General features: G+C 41.0%; 1 long non-coding RNA gene across 2 annotated transcripts; it reads left to right on the top strand.

Moving 5' to 3' along the window:
• Positions 1 to 467: 467 nt before the first annotated feature.
• On the top strand, positions 468 to 18,641 carry LOC135107282 (uncharacterized). 2 transcript variants are annotated; one of them, XR_010271685.1, is made up of 5 exons: positions 468 to 840; positions 13,893 to 14,029; positions 14,275 to 14,361; positions 17,961 to 18,106; positions 18,285 to 18,641. It is a non-coding gene; the product is annotated as an uncharacterized LOC135107282 (long non-coding RNA). The 2 variants fall into 2 exon arrangements; XR_010271684.1 differs by lacking the exon at positions 468 to 840 and adding an exon at positions 9,411 to 9,854.
• Positions 18,642 to 24,499: the final 5,858 nt, after the last annotated feature.

The raw sequence follows: 24,499 nt of genomic DNA, 5'->3' as shown, positions 1-24,499 counted from the left end.
TGATGATGATGATTGAAGGTGATAATAATAATAATAATAATAATAATAATAATAATAATAATAATAATAATAATAATAATAATAATAATAATAACAATAATAATTTTCAGTTTATTTAGGATAACCAGCACGAAAGCTGAAAAATCACAAGGAGTGGGGAACATATTGATGCTAAGGAAGTGTATGAGTAAGGAGGGGACCACTTCTGGCATTACCTTGCTGTGTTGCCGCGTGATCTGCGTTGAGGCGTAATATTTTGCTCCCTCATTCTCGCTCCACCTTCATGAAAAATGCAAATCAGCCTTTATTTATGTCAATATTACTTGATCATATGTTGTGTGAAAAACAGAGGGTAAAAGTGTAATTAGTAGACTCGTTCATGCATACAAAGGAGATGGAACGTGTTTGAGATGATTCGAAGTGCTTCATGAACCTCGACCGCTAGGCGTGAGAGAGAGAGAGAGAGAGAGAGAGAGAGAGAGAGAGAAAGTTGTTGTGTAATACAGTAACCACGAAAAAAGTACGACACGTGATGTAAAATAAATAAATTAGTAAAAATGTAAGTTTGAGATCAATATGAAGTAAGTATGAAAACAGTAAACATAGAGTGTGAAATTCGATCGTACGAAGTCATCACCAAGAATTCAAACAAGTGTGGCCGACATGTTTGTTAGCGGGGCGGCGAGGAGTGGCAGTAAGGAAGGAACCTTGGTGTGGTATTTATGTACGGTTGTCGAAGGCATGGATGAGGCGTCCGATGTACTGTGGGATGCCCTTGGCGCACTTGCTCCACCCATCGATCTTCACGGCGGCCACCACCACCTGGTCGAGGCATGTGAGGTGGGGGCACAGCATTAAGATCCGTATTCAAGAAACACCGCGACTATTTTCAAAGGCAACAGAGATGATGAGCCGGTGTACCAGTCTGTATTTCACCCCGTCTGAGATTCCCCCAGGGGGAAATCTGATCCAGGATAAATCTCCCCCAGGGGAAAATTTGACCCAGGATAGTATTCCCCCCCTCCTGGCCAATATTCCCTCCGCTCCCATACACATACACAACCACCAAATCTTCAATAATAAGGGAGGATCCAGGAAGCATGAAGTGAACATTTACAACTATGGCCGTAACTAGTCAACGCATTAATAGTCCGATCCCCGAGTGGCATGCAAGTCACACGTGGCACATGCGACGTGCCACGCCACTTCTGTGTGAAAGGTATCATATATTTCCAGATGTTTGTTTCCGCGTGGCATGCCACGTGCGACGTGCCACCTTGGTGTGAAAGCGGCCTAACATAATGAGGCAAACTGGCAAATCACTGAAGCCTAACAATACAGTGATTCGATCATCACGAGACAGGGACTTCAGCATTACAAAAAAAAAAAAAAAAAAAGAAGAAAAAGAAAGATTCAATCAGACACTTGAAAGAGCTCTCATGAAATGCGTCAATGAAAAGCAAAACGACTGGGATATGCACATAAAAAGAATCCTGTTCGGATATCGCACATCTGTTCATTCCAGCACTGGTGTTGCCCCTTTCACTGCAATGTTTAGGCGAGATCCAGTACTCCCCATCTACTTAGACACTGGATCACAGGTGAAAGACGGAGCAACGACAGAAGAAACTATTAAAGAGTTAACAGAGAGAGTAGTGTCAGAAAAGAAGGCAGCTGAGGAAAAAATGGCGATCAACATTGCAAAATCTCAAAGTAGACTGAAGAAGAACTATGATAAGAGACATACAGGCAAATCAAGTGAAATAGCTGAGGGCTCATTAGTACTGATGAAAAACAACAAAAATAATCACCGAATGGGAGGAAAATTAGAAACAAAGTACATAGGCCCTTATGAAGTTGTTTCTCTGCAAGGAAAGGGACGTGCAAAACTGAAAAATCTCTCAACAGGCAAAGAACTGAGAAATACATATCACGTGGTAAATTTGAAGCTGTACAAACTTGATGGTGCAAGCGGAGATGGACAAGATCAGGACAACTACCAGGATCAAGAATACACCACGAACAGGAAAAAGCAGGGGCAATCTCAACAAACACTGGATCGAAGTATTTCAGCAAGAGAAAGGACGCTTTTACTCATGTTTGTAGATGAGGAAGTTGCTACAAGAGTGGAAATAGATGGAGAGACTATAACAGAAGAAGAAATAGAGACAAGACCAGAAAAGCTTCCTGGTATTCTTGTCAACAATAAGGAAAACCTTCAAGCAATTTACAAATACATGGATGATGATGCAGTTACGACGCTTCACGCTACTATCAAAGCTAAAGAAGACGACATTCCTGGAGCATGGGTTTGTCCAGAATGTGCGGAAATCACAGCAGATGGACGTGAAGTGGTGGAGTGTGAATCTTGCTACGAATGGTACCACACTGCTTGCCTTGGATCTGCAAAAAATTTCAAGGCATCGTGGAGTTGCTGCAAATGTAACCCAACCCAGTATGAAGTTCCCTTTAAAGATTTTTAACTTTATAATAGGAAATAAATGTTAACGTTATATTTACAGATTTTTAAGTCTCCCTTGGGAGACAGCCTTTTAACCTTGAATTTTAATAGTATTCACCAAGCCTATCATCTTTTAAAGACAAATTTAAGAGACACATGTTATCCTCATATTAGTCATGCATTGCAATCATCAAATAATAAATACCTTTATAGTTTTACTATATTATCATAGAAACTTACAGTATTATTATATTATATTGTCAGGGTTTCCATTATTTGTGCTTTATTAGTAGTATACTTTGTATTAGTATTATTTGTTCTTATTAGCTTCAGTTTATTTTACTTTTGTTACATTATACCATTTATACAGTGTTTTTAAATTTTTAAATTTAACCTACGCTACTGTTCCCAGGGGGAACTACAGTCAGGGGGGAAATTTTTCCTGCTACACCGGGTTCTCAAGTGTTTCTCCTCTTAATAATATAGAAATCTTTTTAATATATCACTAGAACCATAAAAATGTCCTTAGAAACCCGTGTAACTTCATCTAAAGCCGTTTGAAAATATCTAAAGACTTGAAAGTAGTGGAGGGGCTACGCAGTGTTTCAGAATTATGGTCCTAAGCACAAAAACGCGCATGGAGATAATATTGAAATAATATAAGTTTACATCTGATTGCTAGGTTAGGTTAGATTAGTTAAGATTTAGAGAAATTCCGTTAGTTGGTTTCATTACTGATCCTTTCATTAAGTAGATTACAATAAATGAAAAGGTGCATTTTACCAAGATGTTAAGTCTCAGAATCATTGTATGGTAAGGATTTTTCCTTAATCATCATCACAGGGTTTAGTGGCCTCTGGTGTGATGGATAAGGTATTAAAGTTTGACGCATTGCTGCAGTTCCTTATAGTCGTGGCCAGAAGTCTAGTAACATTCTTGCGTTTTCCCTCAGTCATAAATTTGGTGTGCTAAGAATCTCAGGTTTTGTAAGAAGCATCAGTAGAGCAGAGGATTTAGGGTTGAGACAAACATTACAGCAGTGGAAATGAGTATGGTAAGTTCCTCCAGTATTTAGATCTCAATGTTTGCAATATTTCCAACTGCATCACATCATCTGTCATAAATCATTCATACCGTAGGTAACGAATTCTGGTATTATTGCAGATTCAACCAATACACCGTACGTAATTATAGCATTTCGCAGTCTACAACTCACTGTTTGGAGCATTTCTAACCTCATTTTACCCTGTCAGAAATTAATAATAATTTCATATGAGAATTTCGAAGGTTAGTCAATTCTAGCTTGATCTACCTGTCAGTCTCTCGTAGGATACTGAGTGTGTTCATATGTGTATCAATGGTGCGCATGATCGATGGCGACGTGACGTTGAGTCACGTGTTAAGACCTATGATGACATGGAGTTACCTGCTGCGAATCAGGTCATGGAAATTTGTCGGCCAATCCCATATAGGCACGTATGTTTAGAAGAGAAAGGAAAACCTGGGACCGTCTGTGCTCCGTCAGTTAAACCATGGCTACACTTAAACACTTAAACACTTTATTATAGCCTAGGTTTATACATTTCATTATTGGATAGGTATACATTATTGGCCAGCCTATGTATAAGCTTGATGCTTTTCAGGCAAATGAAAAATTTAAAAGTACATTACTTAAAGTAAACACAATAGACAACTTAAAATTGAAAAATCTATTATGAAGATAAATAAAAACATAATATGATAAGGTTTATACAGAATAATATATATCTATATTGTTATAAAGTTGAGTATGAAGATGGATGGGATGACACATAGGGTTAGGTGATATAAATTGATACATATATGAGACTGAAATCATATAGATGTGTTTAAAAATAAAGTACAGGAAAGATGATAAAGTTTTGTAGGGTTAGTTTTGTAAGATCAGGGGGGAAGTAATATAAGGTATGAGTGTAGGAAGTAACTGATTAGTATGCATCCAGAAAATGACTTTAGTTTGCTTTTGAATTTGTGAATAGAGTGGACATTTTTGTATTGCGAGGGTAGTGAATTCCATATTGAGGGGCCTAGGTAGGAAGTCGAGCGGCAGAAGATACTAAGGCGATGGGTAGGTAGACAAAGGCGTTGTCTTTGTCGTGTTGTGTATTCATGTGGTGGAAGAGAGACATTAATTTGTTTTTTGTACATAGATGTTGCAATGGAAAGTTTTGTTATGTCTTTGAGTTTTAGAATTTTCATGCCTTTAAAGAGTGGAGCTGTGTGTTCAAGATATGAACTTTTTGTGATAATCCGTATTATTTTTTTATGAATGAGGTTTATGCAATTTAGGTGTGTAGCTTGAGTGTTAGCCCATATTGGATTACAATATTGTAGGTGTGGGTATATGTGGGCATAGTACATTGTTCTAAGGATCTCGGTAGGCATAAAATCCCTTATTTTATAGAGCATGGCAGTACAACGTGACAGTTTCTGGGAAATGTTAGTTGTGTGAAATTTAAATGTAAGGTTTTCATTATAGGTTACTCCTAAGAATTTAAGTTTACTAGTTCTAGCTATTTGACTGTTTCTTATTATTAATTCTGGCAAGTTATTATCATTCTTGTTGGAGAATAGCATGAAGTAGGTTTTATCGCTGTTTATGGTAAGTCGGTTACTCAAACACCATTCATTTAATTTGTTAAGGTCTGCATTAGCAGAGTGGAATAAGGTATCATTAGTATGGCCAGTGAAATAGAGGGTCATGTCATCAGCAAAAAGAATGGTATCTGCATGGTCAAATGTTTGAACAACATCGTTGATATATATAAGGAACAGCATGGGTCCCAGGACACTTCCTTGTGGGACGCCTGTAGTGATTTTTCTGACAGATGATTTGTAGCCTTCAAGAAGTGTACATTGGGATTTATCAGTTAGGTAAGTTTTAAACCAGGAGTGGATAGGGCCTCGAATGCCATAATGGTGAAGTTTTTTGAGAAGAATGTTGTGGTTAACTGTATCAAAAGCTTTGGAGAAATCTACAAAGATAAATAATACAGATAATTTATTATCAAGAGATGAGTAAATGTGAGAGGAGAATTTATTGAGGGCATGGTAAGTATTTAAGCCTGGTCTGAAACCATACTGAGAGTCGCTTAGTATTTTGTATTTTTGCAGGTATGACAATAATCCATTTTTCATTAGGCTTTCAAATATTTTAGAGAATGCAGATAGCGTAGAGATAGGGCGGTAATTATTTGGGTCATTTGTGGGACCAGATTTATGGATAGGAGTAATGTTGGCATTTTCTAGGGTAGCGGGAAATATACCGGAGTTGAGTGATTGGTTGAAAAGTAATGAAATGGGGTAGGCAATCAGTGTACAATTTCGTTTTAATAAAGAAATAGGAATTTCTACAACATTTGACATCTTATTTTTTAGTTTCTTTATAATATTTATAATGTCCTGTGGAGAAACTGGTGGGATTGACATAGAATTTGGGTAGTTACCTCGCAGAAGGTCAGATGCACTTCTATTTGCTGGTGGGAGATTATTATTAAGTTTAGCTGCCACTTCACTGAAGTGTTCATTAAGGACCTCGGCTATTTGTTGTGGATTATTATGCGTTGTGTTGTTGAGACGTATATTCGATATGTTAGTTTTTGGTAAATGCTTGCCAGATAGCTCATTAATAGTCTGCCAAATTTTCTTTGTGTTATGCCTAAAACTGTTAAAAATGTTCATGTAGTAATTTGTTTTGGCTGTCCTTATTATCCGAGTCACTCGATTACGGTATTATGTATATGTATTATGGTCAATGGTCCCTAGTTTGTACATTTTGAATAGATTACTTTTATGTTTAATGGAGGCTAGTATATTTGGCGTTAACCAAGGATTACTGAGTCTTTTGGATGACACAAATTTAGTAACTTTTGGAAAATGTATATCATACAAATTATGAAGCGTTCTATTAAAGGTTTCAGAGTTTTCATCTATATTATTAGAAGTGAGAATGTCATTCCAGCTTATTGAAGCTAGATCAGATGTGAACAAGTTATGATTGTGTGCATTAGAAATTCTAAAAGTTATTTTATGTTTAGTAGACAAGTTGGACATTAAGGATATATTCAGAAAGATTGGGAGGTGGTCGGATATTGGATGGTGAATAATGCCCGAGATTGATAATGGTGTGTAATTCGTCCATATATGATCAAGAAGTGAGGGTTGGCCTAGCGTAGGATTATCAGGAAATCTGGTGGGACGAGATATATGTGGGAAATAGTTAAGAGCTTGCATGGTATTAAGGAAATTATTGGTTGGTTGATGGGAAGTGTGTTCTAGAAGATTGATATTGAGATCACCAAGAAGAATGGTGTTGTTTTTTGTGAATGTGTTCTGAGTTAAGATGTCATTTAGTGCAAGTGAGAACTCTTCCACTGCAACATGTTTACTATGTGGTCTATAGATGACGGAGATTATTAAGTTAGTTCGAAGGTTTAATTGCACAGAACAAATTTCCATGGTTTCATTTACAAATGTATGTTGATGAATGGGTTCAGAATGGATATCAGAGTTAATCAGTAAACTTACTCCTCCGTGTTCCTTGTTCATTCTCAAAGAGTGATATGTAGAGTAACTATCAAGATGGTAGTGATGTTGGTTAGTGTCTTTAAGCCAGGTTTCTGTAAGTGCAATGACATGAGGTTGGATGCTCAAACAGTTTAAAAAAGATGTTAAGTTATCATAGTTTTTTTGGAGGGATCTAATGTTAAGGTGAAGGATGCTAAGGGAAGACTTAGGTATATTTGATGTAGCCTGTGTCTGTTGGTTATATTCTTCAATACTGTAATAATTTGATATGCTTGTTAGGTCTGTATGTCCATTTACGGTTCTAATTATGTCCAAACTAGTGTCATTTGGGTTTTCAGAGTTGTCAGTGATAATATCGTCATAAAGGGATGCATAAAGATTTTCCATGAATAGATGAAAAGGATGTGAATTAGTAAAAAATGGTGATGGGATTGGTTATAAAAATAAAAGAGGATTTCTGGCATTTTAAGGTATGCATAGTAGTTGTAATAATGTATCACAGTACGGCTACATCAATGGATAGAGGTGTGTTGGTGACTAAGTAATATATGGGTAGTATATGCATTAGCAATGTTAGCATGAAATTGAATGGTAAATGTTCATGGTTGACAAAATGTGATAAATTATTTAGTTATCTAATAAATTCATACAATGTAGACAGTGATAGAAAACTAGTGGTAGAGTCAGGTACAGGTTTTAAGAAGTAGTAGTACATGATTTTGTAGTAATAAAGTATGGGGAAAGATAATGGATTCATATTGCACATGAAAAATATTGCTAAGTAGTAGGAATAAAGAAGTGTCTAGTGCTGGACCATAATATACTCCCTTGAGGTCTACATTAGTATAAGTTGATTCTCTTTTAATACTGAAGACCTTGGTGTAAAATATATATGTCATAGGTTATTCACTTCTTTGGTCAAGTAGTGAGGTCCAGCATTGACATTTGTCGGGATAAATAGCATGTTCTTATTCTTAAGGCATACAGATAAGGAATGAAACTGCAGTAGTAACAACTTTAACTGGATGGTTGAACATTGTTCCTAAGAGCAGGGAATTTGTCTAGGAAATTGTTAAGATCCCATTCTGAGGTTATTGTGTGCTTTTGATTAGAACACCTGAGTTTTACACAGATTTTCCCATCACGAGTGTAGCACTGTTGAAACAAATCTGTGTTGTTTTCTTATGTTCCATATTGTCTTAAAAATAGAACGTCGCTTTGGGGTGAGAGATTCATTGATAAAAATGTTTGGTTTGACTGTGACACATGCACTTAACAATTCAGCTTTTTTTTGGCGACTGTGAAGCTTGACAATTATAGGAGTCTTGACAGTTTGTTTGTTCTTTGTTCCAAGTCTGTGAGCAACATTGATTTCAGAGGGTGTGATGTTAATGTTGAGAGTGCGCTTGATGGTGTCCACCACTACATTGGTAGGGTTTTCACCACCTGTCTCCTGGGGTAGATCTGGACCGCTGATGATAACTGTGTCTCGCCTCTCATATTGACTTACATCGTCCAACTGATCCTCTAGTTGTACAACTCTCTTTTCTAGGGTACTTACAGTTGATTGGAGCTGTTTTATTTCCTGGTCCTTGTTTTCTGTTAGAAGTTGAACAGCTGTGATTATAGCATCAACAACAGCCTTCAATTCTGGGGAGGTAATCTTGTCCTGAATGCTGCTGAAGATCTTTTCCACAGGCGAGGGGTGAGGTTGGGGGACAGCTGCTGCCGATGTAGAGACTGGGTATGCGGTTGGAGTGGTAGTAGTCTGGGGAGTGAGTGATGAGGGAGCCTCATATTGGGTTGTCCTGGTACCGACCATGGTGGTGGAGTAGGTGTGTAGATCACTTGACTGTTCTATCTTGGCAGGGGTGTGGATTTGATAGAATGGGATGCAGTAGAATGAGGTCGAGAGGCTTGTTATGGTCAGTACCAGCTCGGAAGATCACAGACTCATCCACGTGGGTGGCAGGCAGCAGTAGGAGGCACCTTGTTTACGTCATTCAGGGTCGTTGGGGGGCTCTGTAGCTCTTAGTTGCTACGAAAGAGATGTGTGCTGATAGTGAATATGAGAAACGCCAGTTCCCTCAACTTCTTGAGGTATTTTTCGTTAAGTAATTACTGTTGGTATGTAGTGATGACTGAGAGAATGTAGATTACAAAATGTTACGTTACGTTAGTTTATATATAGGGGGAGGGTTAGGAGTTTAGGTTAGGCAATGTGAGGTTCGGTTAGGCTAGGTAATGTTAGGTTCGGTTAGGTTAGGGAATATTAGGTTAGATTAGTAACCTGAAGGGGGATCCAAGGGGGGGCGAAGCTCCCTCATGGTTAGAGTAGGTTGGTTACGTTATGTTAGGATATCCTAGAAATTTCCCGTTTTCGAAGTATGCCTTTTCTCATCCATAGATTTTTTCAGGTGTCAAAAATGCCTCATTTTGGCTTTCCCCACCCAAAAAACCCACATTCCCACCAGGCTCCTATTCTTGTTGGCTATAGTGAAATAGATAAATAGGATGGGAGTATTGGTTGAAACTGCAAATTTACCCACGTCCTTAAAACTGAATGACTCTCCCTTGCTTATGTGCTCTATGATATTACATGATCCTGAGTTTGTAGTCTGTCTGGCATTCAGTCATTGTTCCCTTTGTTAATGAATTCTCCTTAAACTACGAATAACTGTTGTAATTCCTCGTTATGCAAATTTCCAGCTATTTTGACAGTCGGCACTGACAACAAAAGGAAGAGTTTAAACATTTCAGTGCCTTGAGCTTTATTTATGGCTCAATTGATCAAAGTAGCGTCATACTGACATTAGCCATCAATGCAGTAAGTACTCGTTTGGGACTATATATATATATATATATATATATATATATATATATATATATATATATATATATATATATATATATATATATATATATATATATATATATATATATATATATATATATATATATATATATATATATATATATATATATATATATATATATATATATATATATATATATATATATATATATATATATATATATATATATATATATATATATATATATATATATATATATATATATATATATATATATATATATATATATATATATATATATATATATATATATATATATATATATATATATATATATATATATATATATATATATATATATATATATATATATATATATATATATATATATATATATATATACGATAATTACTCCCAGTGAGGTCTAAAGCACTGTTCAGGGGGTGCTGTGAACTTATCATTAAACCCAGCTGTGACCTCACTGAACGTTTCCCTTTGTGTCTCACAACACAAGGGGGCAGTCACAGCCTGCCCTCTAAAGACAACTCTCTTCCTCCACACAAAACTACAAGCACCTAATAACACACACACCCTTCACTCAAAAATTTTAAACTCATGGCGACTCCTACACCAGCCTCGGAGTCCCCATCTGGGGAGGGGACCATAAATGTCCCCAGGTCGGACTGCCTTTCCGTCGACGACCCTAAGTGTCTTGACACCCCCCCTCAACTTTTTCTTCATTAACTTCTGCAACATTCGCGGTCTAAGATCTAATTTTCAATCTGTAGAACACCACCTCTCCTCTTCTAAACCTCATCTTCTTTTCCTCACTGAAACTCAGGTGTCTGAGGCAAATGACAGTAGCCCCTTTTCTGTTCCCTCCTACTTTCTCTATCCTCATTTTCGATCCAAAGCTGGATGCTGCGTTTATGTGCGCAATGACTTAAAATGCTCTCGTGCCCACGCTCTTGAATCTTCCGAGTTTTCCACCATCTGGTTACGACTACAGAGTCATTCTCATACTAAATTTATCTGTGCTGTATACCTCTCTCCTAACTCCTCTGACTATAAGAAATTCTTTGACTACTTAACTTCCAAAGTGGAGCACATTCTGACCCTCTTCCCTTTTGCAGAGATCTCCATTCTTGGAGACTTCAATGTTCACCACCAGCTTTGGCTTTCCTCTCCCTTCACTGACCATCCTGGTGAACTAGCCTACAACTTTGCTATCCTCCATGACCTAGAGCAATTGGTGCAACACCCTACTCGTATTCCTGACCGTCTTGGAGATACGCCCAACATTCTTGACCTTTTCCTGACCTCTAATCCTTCTGCTTATGCTGTCACCCTTTCTTCTCCGTTGGGCTCCTCCGATCACAATCTCATATCTTTATCTTGTCCTATCACTCCAATCCCTCCTCAGGATCCCCCTAAGTGAAGGTGCCTCTGGCATTTTGCCTCTGCTAATTGGGGGGACATGAGGAGGTATTTTGCTGATTTTCCTTGGAATGACTACTGCTTCTGTGTCAGAGACCCGTCTTTGTGTGCTGAGCGCATAACGGAGGTGATAGTGTCTGGCATGGAGGCGTACATTCCTCACTCTTTTTTTCGTCCTAAACCTTCTAAACCTTGGTTTAACACAGCTTGTTCTCATGCTATACATGATAGAGAGGTGACCCACAAAAGGTACTTAAGCCTTCCATCACCAGAATCTCATGCACTTTATATTTCTGCCCGGAACCATGCCAAGTCTGTTCTCCAACTAGCCAAAAACTTCTTCATTAACAGAAAATGTCAAAACCTTTCAAGATCTAACTCCCCTCGTGATTTCTGGCATCTAGCCAAAAATATCTCCAATAACTTTGCTTTTTCTTCTTTCCCTCTTCTACTTCAACCAGATGGCACTACTGCTATCACATCTATTTCTAAAGCTGAACTCTTTGCTCAAACCTTTGCTAGAAACTCTACCTTGGACGATTCTGGGCTTGTTCCTCCCTCTCCTCCACCCTCTGACTACTTCATGCCATGTATTAAAATTCTTCGCAATGATGTTTTCCATGCCCTCGCTGGCCTATACCCTCGGAAGGCTTATGGACCTGATGGGGTCCCTCCTATTGTTCTCCGAAACTGTGCCTCCGTGCTTGCACCTTGCCTAGTCAAACTCTTTCAGCTCTGTCTGTCAACATCTACCTTTCCTTCTTGCTGGAAGTTTGCCTACATTCAACCTGTTCCTGAAAAGGGTGACCGCTCTAATCCCTCAAACTACCGTCCTATTGCTTTAATTTTCTGCTTATCTAAAGTTTTTGAATCTATCCTCAACAGGAAGATTCTTAAACATCTATCACTTCACAACCTTTTATCTGATCGCCAGTATGGGTTCCGTCAAGGCCGCTCTACTGGTGATCTTCTGGCTTTCCTTACTGAGTCTTGGTCATCCTCTTTTAGAGACTTTGGTGAAACTTTTGCTGTTGCCTTGGACATATCAAAAGCCTTTGATAGAGTCTGGCACAAAGCTTTGATTTCCAAACTACCCTCCTACGGTTTCTATCCTTCTCTCTGTAACTTCATCTCAAGTTTCCTTTCTGACCGTTCCATTGCTGCTGTGGTAGACAGTCACTGTTCTTCTCCTAAATCTATTAACAGTGCTGTTCCTCAGGGTTCTGTCCTGTCACCCACTCTCTTCTTATTATTCATTAATGATCTTCTAAACCAAACTTCTTGTCCTATCCACTCCTATGCTGATGATACCACCCTGCATTTTTCCACGTCTTTTCATAGACGTCCAACCCTTCAGGAGGTAAACATATCACGCAGGGAAGCCACAGAACGCCTGACTTCTGATCTTTCTAAAATTTCTGATTGGGGCAGAGCAAACTTGGTATTGTTCAATGCCTCAAAAACTCAATTCCTCCCTCTGTAAACTCGACACAACCTTCCAGACAACTATCCCCTCTTCTTCAATGACACTCAACTGTCCCCCTCTTCTACACTGAACATCCTCGGTCTGTCCTTTACTTGTAATCTGAACTGGAAACTTCACATCTCATCTCTAGCTAAAACAGCTTCTATGAAGTTAGGTGTTCTGAGACGTCTCTGCCAGTTTTTCTCACCCCCCCAGCTGCTAACTCTGTACAAGGGCCTTATCCGTCCATGTATGGAGCATGCTTCACATGTCTGGGGGGGTTCCACTCATACTGCTCTTCTAGACAGGGTGGAATCAAAAGCTTTTCGTCTCATCAACTCCTCTCCTCTAACTGACTGTCTTCAGCCCCTCTCTCACCGCCACAATGTTGCATATCTAGCTGTCTTCTACCGCTATTTTCATGCCAACTGCTCTTCTGATCTTGCTAACTGCATGCCTCCCCTCCTTCCGCGGCCTCGCTGCACAAGACTTTCTTCTTTCTCTCACCCCTATTCTGTCCACCTCTCTAACGCAAGAGTTAACCAGTATTCTCAATCATTCATCCCTTTCTCTGGTAAACTCTGGAACTCCCTGCCTGCTTCTGTATTTCCACCTTCCTATGACTTGAATTCCTTCAAGAGGGAGGTTTCAAGACACTTATCCACCAATTTTTGACCACTGCTTTGACCCTTTTATGGGACTGGCATTTCAGTGGGCATTTTTTTTTAGTAGATTTTTGTTGCCCTTGTCCATTATCCTTCCTACATAAAAAAAATAAATAAAATAAAATATATATATATATATATATATATATATATATATATATATATATATATATATATATATATATATATATATATATATATATATATATATATATATATATATATATATATATATATATATATATATATATATATATATATAGGAGGAAGTTACTGTGTAACATGATCATCTAATACTTTCTCTTGTGTGCACAGGCACCCAATTTGCCATCAAGGCCCCAAGTGTGGACGAGGCCCTTTACTGTAACCAGAAAAGGTCTCACTCCCTCTAAACATCCAACTTGTTTGTGATGCGAATGGAGTGATCCTCAGCAACTGCCCTGTGTAACATGATCATCTAATGCTTTCTTTTGTGTGCACAGGCACCCACATTGCCATCAAGGCCCCAAGTGTGGACAAAACCCTCTACTTTAACCAGAAAAGATCTCACTCCCTCTGAACATCCAAGTTATTTGTGATGCGAATGGAGTGATCCTCAGCTAGTGCTCCAGATTCCCAGGTATATAGTATTATTGCATTACATGTTTACCCAACCATGTATTTTATTAATTTTCATGTGACTGCACATGGTTACTGGTATTGCATAAGAAAACATAGTGTGATAAGCCTTGACATTAGTTATAAATGAACAGTTGACTTGTGCAAGGTATGATATATTCCTAAGAAAATGGTGATTGACTTTGCTGAACTTATTTGGGATATACTTCACTGTGTATGTGTGACTATTCATGTATTCCCTTCTAGGTGCTACACATGATGCTTTTGTGTGGAGCAACTGTAATCTGAAGCATCAGTTTGAGAGAGGGGAATTTGGTGATTTCCTGCTCATTGGTGAGTATCTACATTCAAAGTGCATTACAGTACATAAATATTTGTGAGCCATGTACTATATATAATAATACCATTCACTGCCAAACCACCCATCACCTCAGTGACTACAAACTAACAGTTACCTCCACATGTATGCATTCCTATTGGTTGTAATATTGTTTTTCTTCACATTCTTATGTTAACTTTTTTTTTATGTAGGAAGGAGTTAACCAGTATTCTGGTTGCCAAGGGCAACAAAAATCCAATAAAAAAATATGACCACTGAAATGCCAGTCCCATAAAAGGGTCAAAGCAGTGGTCTAAAACTGATGAATAAGTGTCTTGAAACCTCCCTCTTGAAGGAATTCAAGTCATAGGAAGGTGGAAATACAGAAGCAGGCAGGGAGTTCCAGAGTTTACCAGAGAAAGGGATGAATGATTGAGAATACTGGTTAACTCTTGCATTAGAGAGGTGGACAGAATAGGGGTGAGAGAAAGAACAAAGTCTTGTGCAGCGAGGTCGCGGAAGGAGGGGAGGCATGCAGTTAGCAAGATCAGAAGAGCAGTTAGCATGAAAATAGCAGTAGAAGACAGCTAGATATGCAACATTGCAGTGGTGAGAGAGAGGCTGAAGACAGTCAGTTAGAGGAGAGGAGTTGATGAGATGAAAAGCTTTTGATTCCACCCTGTCTAGAAGAGCAGTATGAGTGGAACCCCCCCAGACATGTGAAGCATACTCCATACATGGACGGATAAGGCCCTTGTACAGAGTTAGCAGCTGGGGGGGTGAGAAAAACTGGCAGAGACGTCTCAGAATGCCTAACTTCATAGAAGCTGTTTTAGCTAGAGATGAGATGTGAAGTTTCCAGTTCAGATTATAAGTAAAGGACAGACTGAGGATGTTCAGTGTAGAAGAGGGGGACAGTTGAGTGTCATTGAAGAAGAGGGGATAGTTGTCTGGAAGGTTGTGTCGAGTTGATAGATGGAGGAATTGAGTTTTTGAGGCATTGAACAATACCAAGTTTGCTCTGCCCCAATCAGAAATTTTAGAAAGATCAGAAGTCAAGCATTCTGTGGCTTCCCTGCATGATATGTTTACCTCCTGAAGGGTTGGACATCTATGAAAAGACGTGGAAAAGTGCAGGGTGGTATCATCAGCGTAGGAGTGGATAGGACAAGTTTGGTTTAGAAGATCATTAATGAATAATAAGAAGAGAGTGGGTGACAGGACAGAACCCTGAGGGACACCACTGTTAATAGATTTAGGAGAAGAACAGTGACCCTCTACCACAGCAGCAATGGAACGGTCAGAAAGAAAACTTGAGATGAAGTTACAGAGAGAAGGATAGAAACCATAGGAGGGTGGTTTGGAAATCAAAGCTTTGTGCCAGACTCTATCAGAAGGTTTTGATATGTCCAAGGCAACAGCAAAAGTTTCACCAAAATCTCTAAAAGAGGATGACCAAGACTCAGTAAGGAAAGCCAGATCACCAGTAGAGCGGCCTTGATGGAACCCATACTGGCGATCAGATAGAAGGTTGTGAAGTGATAGATGTTTAAGAATCTTCCTGTTGAGGATAGATTCAAAAACTTTAGATAGGCAGGAAATTAAAGCAATAGGACAGTAGTTTGAGGGATTAGAGTGGTCACCCTTTTTAGGAACAGGTTGAATGTAGGCAAACTTCCAGCAAGAAGGAAAGGTAGATGTTGACAGACAGAGCTGAAAGAGTTTGACTAGGCAAGGTGCAAGCACAGAGGCACAGTTTTGGAGAACAATAGGAGGGACCCCATCAGGTCCATAAGCCTTCCGAGGGTTTAGGCCAGCGAGGGCATGGAAAACATCATTGCGAAGAATTTTAATACATGGCATGAAGTAGTCAGAGGGTGGAGGAGAGGGAGGAACAAGCCCAGAATCGTCCAAGGTAGAGTTTCTAGCAAAGGTTTGAGCGAAGAGTTCAGCTTTAGAAATAGATGTGATAGCAGTGGAGCCATCTGGTTGAAATAGAGGAGGGAAAGAAGAAGAAGCAAAGTTATTGGAGATATTTTTGGCTAGATGCCAGAAGTCATGAGGGGAGTTAGATCTTGAAAGGTTTTGACATTTTCTGTTAATGAAGGAGTTTTTGGCTAGTTGGAGAACAGACTTGGCATGGTTCCAGGCAGAAATATAAAGTGCATGAGATTCTGGTGATGGAAGGTTTAAGTACCTTTTGTGGGCCACTTCTCTATCACGTATAGCACGAGAACAAGCTGTGTTAAACCAAGTTTTAGAAGGTTTAGGACAAGAAAAAGAGTGAGGAATGTATGCCTCCATGCCAGACACTATCACCTCTGTTATACACTCAACACACAAAGACGGGTCTCTGACACAGAAGCAATAGTCATTCCAAGGAAAATCAGCAAAATACCTCCTCAGGTCCCCCCAACTAGCAGAGGCAAAATGCCAGAGGCACCTTCGCTTAGGGGGATCCTGAGGAGGGACTGGAGTGACAGGACAAGATAAAGATATGAGATTGTGATTGGAGGAGCCCAACGGAGAAGAAAGGATGACAGCATAAGCAGAAGGATTAGAGGTCAGGAAAAGATCAAGAATGTTGGGCGTATCTCCAAGACGGTCAGGAATACGAGTAGGATGTTACTCCAATTGCTCTAGGTCATGGAAGATAGCAAAGTTGTAGGCTAGTTCACCAGGATGGTCAGTGAAGGGAGAGGAAAACCAGAGCTGGTGGTGAACATTGAAGTCTCCAAGAATGGAGATCTCTGCAAAAGGGAAGAGGGTCAGAATGTGCTCCACTTTGGAGGTTAAGTAGTCAAAGAATTTCTTATAGTCAGAGGAGTTAGGTGAGAGGTATACAGCACAGATAAATTTAGTATGAGAGGGACTCTGTAGTCGTAGCCAGATGGTGGAAAACTCGGAAGATTCAAGAGCATCGGCACAAGAGCAGGTTAAGTCATTGCGCACGTAAGCGCAGCATCCAGCCTTGGATCGAAAACGAGGATAGAGAAAGTAGGAGGGAACAGAAAAGGGGCTACTGTCATTTGCCTCAGACACCTGAGTTTCAGTGAGGAAAAGAAGATGAGGTTTAGAAGAGGAGAGGTGATGTTCTACAGATTGAAAATTAGATCTTAGACTGAGAATGTTGTAGAAGTTAATGAAGAAAAAGTTGAGGGGGGTGTCAAGACACTTACGGTCGTCAACAGAAAGGCAGTCCGACCTGGGGACATTTATGGTCCCCTCTCCAGATGGGGACTCCGAGGCTGGTATAGGATTTGCCATGATGATTTTAAAATTTTTGAGGGTGGGTGTGTTATTAGGTGCTTGTAGTTTTGTGTAGAGGAAGAGAGTTGTCTTTAGAGGGCATGCTGTGAGACACAAAGGGAAACGTTCAGTGAGGTCACAGCTAGGTTTAATGATAAGTTCACAGCACCCCCTGAACAGTGCTTTAGACCTCACTGGGAGTAATTATCGTTTCGGCAGGTGTCTACTATTGTGTAACTATTGATAGTGATATTCATATTTCCATCAGAAGAAAACTTTGGCACATTACCATTTCATGGGTGAAAAGCAGGGAATCTGCATGACTAAATCATAAAAATCCTGAATTGAGATCATAATATTGCAGGTGATAGTTTGTATCCCCTCGAGCCCCATCTCATGGTGCCCTTGAGCAACCCCCACCACTGATGCAGAGCACAGATACAACAGGGGCCATGCACAAACTAAGGTCATTGTTGAGCAGACCATCGGGATGGTGAAGAGTCACTTCAGGTAATGAAAATAACTCCTCTTCCTCTCCAGAACAGTAACATGTAGAGTAATCATGAAACATTTATAAACAGATCATTCTTGTTATAGAAGTATGATATACTTTGTAGATACTCCTTTATAAGTAATGAATCCTCTTGTAGTATGAAATCTCACTTTTCACAGGTGCCCTCAATTTCAGAGTATGGCAGTCCTGCAAATGCTATGGGAGACAACATCCACAGCATGACCAACTCCACAGCAGTGTATGTTGTCTCATTTGGAGGTCCCTCACTTGCATGGATATGAATGTTGCAATTATCAGCCACTTAGAAGTTCACTTGTAAAGCCAAATCAACTTGGTGTAAAACATGAATGTATTAGAGCATATTGATGTTATTAAACACTGCAGTGGTCAGTCTCAGACCTGACTGGCAGAGGTACTGTACATACTCCTAATTACAGTCCATTGCTTAGTTGGTTCTTGGTTATGTTTATTGAGTATATGGGTAAATTTTGTAACAGCACCAACAATGAAATACAAATACACAAGAGCAAACTTCTTTTATATAACTGCAGGGTTTTTTAAGCACTGCTAACAATCACATAACCTAACCATAACCTAACCCTCCTTCCTCAACAAAGTAAAACCAATATTCAAGAAATAAAATTTATTACAGCAGTTTGGACCCCAAAGGCTGAGCAGAAAGAAACTTTTTTCTCCCAGTATGCAACTGAAAGTCATACAGAGGAATTTGTTCATATTACTCAAAACAAACAATGTCCAGCAATGCCCAAAACATAAGTTAATTAAATTCCATAAGCAATTAGGTCAAGACAAAATATTAAGCAAATATGCTATTGTGGGTAAATTTTTACTCTTTCATCTGTTTATCTTTTTCACATAAAACTATTTGCTTTTAGTTATTTTTGGCATACACTGAATTACTATGCTAATCAAACCTGATGTAACATAATCAAAATAATTTAACAAAACCTAAATAATATAACCTAACCAAAAACAAACCTAAAATAGCTAAGATAACCTTGCTTCTCTAAAAATATGTACAGATAGCCATTTAACAATTGCTGTCATTATTATAATTAATTTGCAGTTGGTATATGTTGGGTTCAAATTACTATGGAATGACAAAATGTATTTGATGAGAAGGAAAAGAAAGGCCATGTTGAGACTGGTGAAAGAGTAAAAGTATACCCTACTGTGTGTTTGCTGGAACCATAGGCCATGATTTCACTTACTTGCAGCAAGACATCACACCATTTTTGGTAATATCACAGTAATTCCATCCATATAGCTCTCTATCCCTTTCCTGTGTTGACCGCACCTTGCTAGGTCTGCAACTATGCTAACGAAAATGTCATAAGCATAACCAATTAACTCACCAATGCCTGCAGTGTGACGCTTTTCTGCAGCAGCCTTGTTCTTGACATGGGTCAGAGGTCCTTAAATTTCCTCTGGACCTCAGGATAGTCAATTGCCATGAGGGGAAGACAGCTGAGTCTGGGCAGGTTGAGTAATGTGATGCTCAGCAGGGCAGAGAGTGGGTAACAAAGTGCAGTGCAGTGGGAGTAGAAACACTGGCAGAGGAGCAGGAAGTGGTCCATGGTCTCAGAGGAACAGCCCTACACCAGGAGCAGAAGGGGTCACTTTATCAGTTTGTAAACAATGTTGCATGACTCCCTTTTGTGGTGCAAGTTTTGCTGTCCACCACACCCCGACTCTACACCAAGGTTAAGGCCTCAGTGTCGGTGAATCAGTGTCTCCTTGTTTTCTTAGGGGGTTCAATAGCCATGATGAAAGTACTGTGAGGACAGATGAGTGTGGTGAGTGGTGGTTGTGTGTGATGCTTTATCAAAGTTTGTAAACAATGCCATACGACTTCCTCAACAATAACACAAAGCCTCCCTGTGATTGATTGCCTTGCATGTGATGTCAAGTCAGTGACATATCACTCACGGCAGCCAATGAGCATGTTTAGGGGGTTAGCAACCTCCACCTGCCAACCGCTGCAATTCTTTGTGGATACCGTTTCTTGGAGATTGTAATATGGTTGCTGTAATAGCATAGTTATGCCATTTACCCGATCACAGAATGTTAAGTAGCAACTTGTTTCATGGATCTGGCCCCCAAGGCCAGCATCATTGCACTCAGTGACGAACCTGCTCTGTGCCATTGTGCTATTAGGAGTGCTTTCTCTAACCTGTTATGAGACTGAGTGCCAGGACAGTGCATGTGTGTGTGTTGAGTTCCTGTGGTGTGCCAGCACTTAGTCAGGTAATGTAAGCCGTCTCTGTGTAATTTGGTAGATAAACAGCTTTTCTAGCAAGAGCCTGCATGTCTCTTTCCTCCCTCATACCTGTGACAGCAGTGAGAGATCCCGATCAAGCTGGGCACCCAGTGAATCCTTTCCCGAGGCCTCCATGTGGTTTGGAAAGGTAGGCGAAAACCCTCTCCCCTCTCCAAGGTTTCCTGTGCCCTCAGCTGGCTGGTGCAGAGTGAGCCCTGGTGAAGAGCCGTGCAGAAGTGAAGTGTGGAAGAAAAGGGGGGCTTTCATAACAGTGGTGTCAGGACAGTGTCCTGTACCTTGTTTAGCCAGGGACACGGACAAGGACAAGATGGTGGATGGCCTGACAGGAAGCGCAGGAGAGGACACACTGTGCCACGTCTTGGTGGGGCTGCTTTCCCCCTGCCCTGGAGGAAAAGCCACATATGCTGATTCTCATCGTACAGCAGTCATTACAGTTGTCACAGCAGATGGCACACCAGGCACAGTAGACACAGAAGACAGTGAAGGATGCAAGACTCGCCCTACAGAGTGAGATGCAGGGGATGCAAGACCAGGGCCAGCAGTATACTGACAAAAGCTGTGCCTGTGTCACAGAGAAACTGTAGGAGACTGTCAACAAGTGCTGTGCCCGTGTCAAGGAGGAACTGCAGGAGACTTTGACATGAAGAGGTAGAGGAGGGGCGCATCACCTGGGAATAATTGGCGGGAAATCATGAGGAAGTGGGAGCCTGTGTAGGCCATGTGCTCTGTTCCTGCTCTGTGTGGTTTCTCCACCTTCCTTCACCCTCCCTCACCTCTTAGCAGTGAGGAAGGGGACAGCAAGAGCTGTGGGTCACTACCTTCTTCCCCATGGACTGGTCACAGGTGGAGGAAGCCGGCAGAGTATGACAGGAAGGTTCCCTGGGAGGCTTACCAGGATCAGTTTGAGATGCTGGCTGAGATTCAAGAGTGGAGCACAGAAGAACGAGCCCTGCAGCTCATCACCAGCCTATGGGGCCAGGTAGTGAAGGTCCTGGGCCACCACGACTGATACTGGCCCAGAGAGCTTTATACAGCAACGTGGTAAGGTTCTGCATCGTCACTTTGACCACCTCCAGTAAGCTGATGTGCACAAGGCATGCCTTATGGTATGGGTGAGGGGCAGAGGAGAGCCTCTCACACATTTGGTGCAGGAGGTGGGGTCCTTGGTCCGCCGGGTGTATCCAATAGCACATGGGAAGATGGTGAACCTCTTGGCGAGGGACTGCTTCGTGGATGCCCTTCAGAATCTGTAGCTGCAGATCCATGTGAAGCAGATCCACCTGAAAGATGTTCAGGAGGCACTGACCCAAGCCTCAGAGATGGAGGCTCTCATGAGGACCATAGCCAGTGCTCCAGGGCTGGCACTGCCCCATCATGCAGAGGGAACTGATGCCCTACTTTGCCACGTCAGAGCCAGGAGGACAGAGTGGCAGGGCAGGCCACCAAAGGAAGGAGAGTCCTGAGGGGTTCAGAGGAGTCTGCTGGGGGTGTGGCCAGGTGGGCTACCAGAAGAGGCAGTGTGACCAGGTATGAAGATCACACTCACTGGAGGATACCAGCCATGTATTCTTCAAGCCCTGTTGCTGGAGCTGTGGCCAGATGTGGCACCACTTGAGGGATTGCCAGCATCCCAAGAGGGTGGTGGAAGTGGGAAACACGTCCGTGCTGGGCAGCAGGGTGATGCATTATCTGGATGTTACACAGCCCCACCAGAAGTAAGTTGCTGACTCACAGCAGCACCTATGGCTGTGCAAGTAGCAGACATGGTGAATGGGCATCCTGCTCAGCTCCTGGTGGATACAGGCAGCAAGATGTTCATGAGGGAGGACTTGGTGGAGGTGTGCGATGTGCCGGAGGTTGCATAGTGGCTGTGTGGCATCGCCAGGAAGTGTGTTGCCATGCAGAGCCCCATGATGGTAAACATCAGTGTGGGAGGCATGATAGAGTGCATGACTGTCTTCATTGCCACTCTTGAAGACCCATGCCTGCTGTAGATTGACTTCCTCATGTGAGTAGGAGTGTGTGCGGTTCTCTGAAAGGGGAAGTTGAGGCTACATGGCGAGGAAGTGCCCTTGATCCTTGGAGGTGACTCTCGGAGTGAGGAGAGTGACCAGTGGAGCTATGTGACTCGTCAGGCAGCTGAAGGGATGCACTGTCAGCAGACAAGAGAGAATTCCCACCTGACCACCCCCAATGCCTTGCCATCTTAGAAGGAGCTACACCTTGGGGTCAAAGGGGACTACGAAACAGCAGTGGCTGGACGACATGGGGTGATGGGGAGAAGACATTTGAAGTTGGTCAGCCATGCAATGTACCAACAGTGCCGTCAGCATGTTCAGGAGGTTATATATATGTGGCCAGTAACAGGGTGTGGTTGTACAACCACTGCATGGTGCGTGGCCTGTCTCCTAAGCTCCAGAGTCCCTGGGAGGGGCTGTGAGATACTGGAAGCCCCCCTCCAACGTCACCTACCACCTCGCCCCTGTCAGTACCCATAGACAGTCAAAGGTGGCACACATCAACTGCTGGTGGAGGTACATGGGAAGCAGTACCTTCTCTTGGGGAGCCCAAGGAAAAACAGCTGTGAAGGACACACAGCACAGCCAGGACACAAGCCAAATGAGGTGAGTGACAGTGACATTGCAAATGACCCAGCCAGTAAAAGTGACACTGTGGGGACTGGGGAGATTGACAAACTTGGGAGAACCAGGCAGAGGCCCCAGTGGATGGATGAATATGTTCTGATTTTATGTAATTTGTTTCGTATATCATGTAATGTTGTGTATTAGCTAATGTATGTGTGATAGTCGGGATGACTATATTTATAGAGGGATAGTGTTATGTATATACCCCCTGTGTGTATGTGTGTGTATGTATGTGTGTATGTATGTTTAAAGAACAGTTTGGCAGGGATGGCAGAAAATTACCAAGTGGTGGTGGAAGGAGGAGGGAACAGTCTATTAAGGGTAGATGAGTGAAGACCAAGAGATTCCTGGGCAAGATGATGAAAATGTGAAGGGAGAAGACAGGAAAGAAGCTCCTCCTCATGTATGTACCCATGAGAAGAGGGCAAGGGAGAGTATTTGATATGAAAAAGAAAAACTTAAATAGGAAATGCCTAGAAAACCTAGAAGAATGGAAATGCAATGGCCCGCAGTTGGCAGAGAGTATAGATCGGAACAGTGTTGGCAAGGGATGCATTATACTTCATGAACCTCCCCAAATTGTAGACTAAATGGAACATTGTGGAATGGGCACAGAATCAGGAAATGGCATAGGACACGGCAAACAGGGTTAGGAGAAAATAACTGAGGAAACATAATAGTAGTGAGAAAGGAGTGCAAAAGACAAGACGAATGACTGAGGCTGAAAGGAGAGGAAGAGAACACCAGGCGAGAAAATGCATGAAGTTTGGATGTGTGAAAATAAGATGGGGCACTGGAAAATTTCAAGATATGAGTAAAGAACTCAATGAATGGCATTTTGACCTAGTTGGAACAACTGAAACACACTTGAGGGATGATGTACAAATGGATGGCAGTGAATGCGTGATGATTAGAAAGGGACGGGAAGTTAAGGATAGAGTAGGAGGAAGAGTAATTTTTCAAGAAGCAACCAGGCTTACACATAGCAGTCCCTCTATGAAATATACCTACCTATTTCCACCTATCATCCCCATCCATAAACTCGTCTAATCTTCTCTTAAAGCTCCCTAATTTCCTAGCACTAACATGATTACTGAGTCTGTTCCACTCATCTACCACTCTATATGAGAACCAATTTCTACTTATCTCTTTCCTAAACCTAAATTTTTCAAGCTTGAACCCATTATTTTTTGTTCTATCCTGGTTGCTGATCCTAAGAATTTTGCTTACATCACCCTTGTTATAACCCTTATACCACTTAAAGACTTTTATCAGGTCTCCTCATAACCTACGTCTCTCTAAAGAATGTAAATTTAACAGCTTCAGTCTTGCCTCATAAGGAGTACTCTTTATCCCCTGTATCTTTTTTAGTCATTCTCCTCTGTACTGATTCTAATACACCTATATCTTTCCTGTAATGTGGGGACCAGAACTGCACAGCG

Source organism: Scylla paramamosain, chromosome 15, assembly GCF_035594125.1.
Source record: "Scylla paramamosain isolate STU-SP2022 chromosome 15, ASM3559412v1, whole genome shotgun sequence".
NCBI lineage: Eukaryota > Metazoa > Arthropoda > Malacostraca > Decapoda > Portunidae > Scylla > Scylla paramamosain.
The sequence above is the reverse complement of the archived record's forward strand: the minus strand, read 5'-3'. Positions and strand labels throughout refer to the sequence as shown.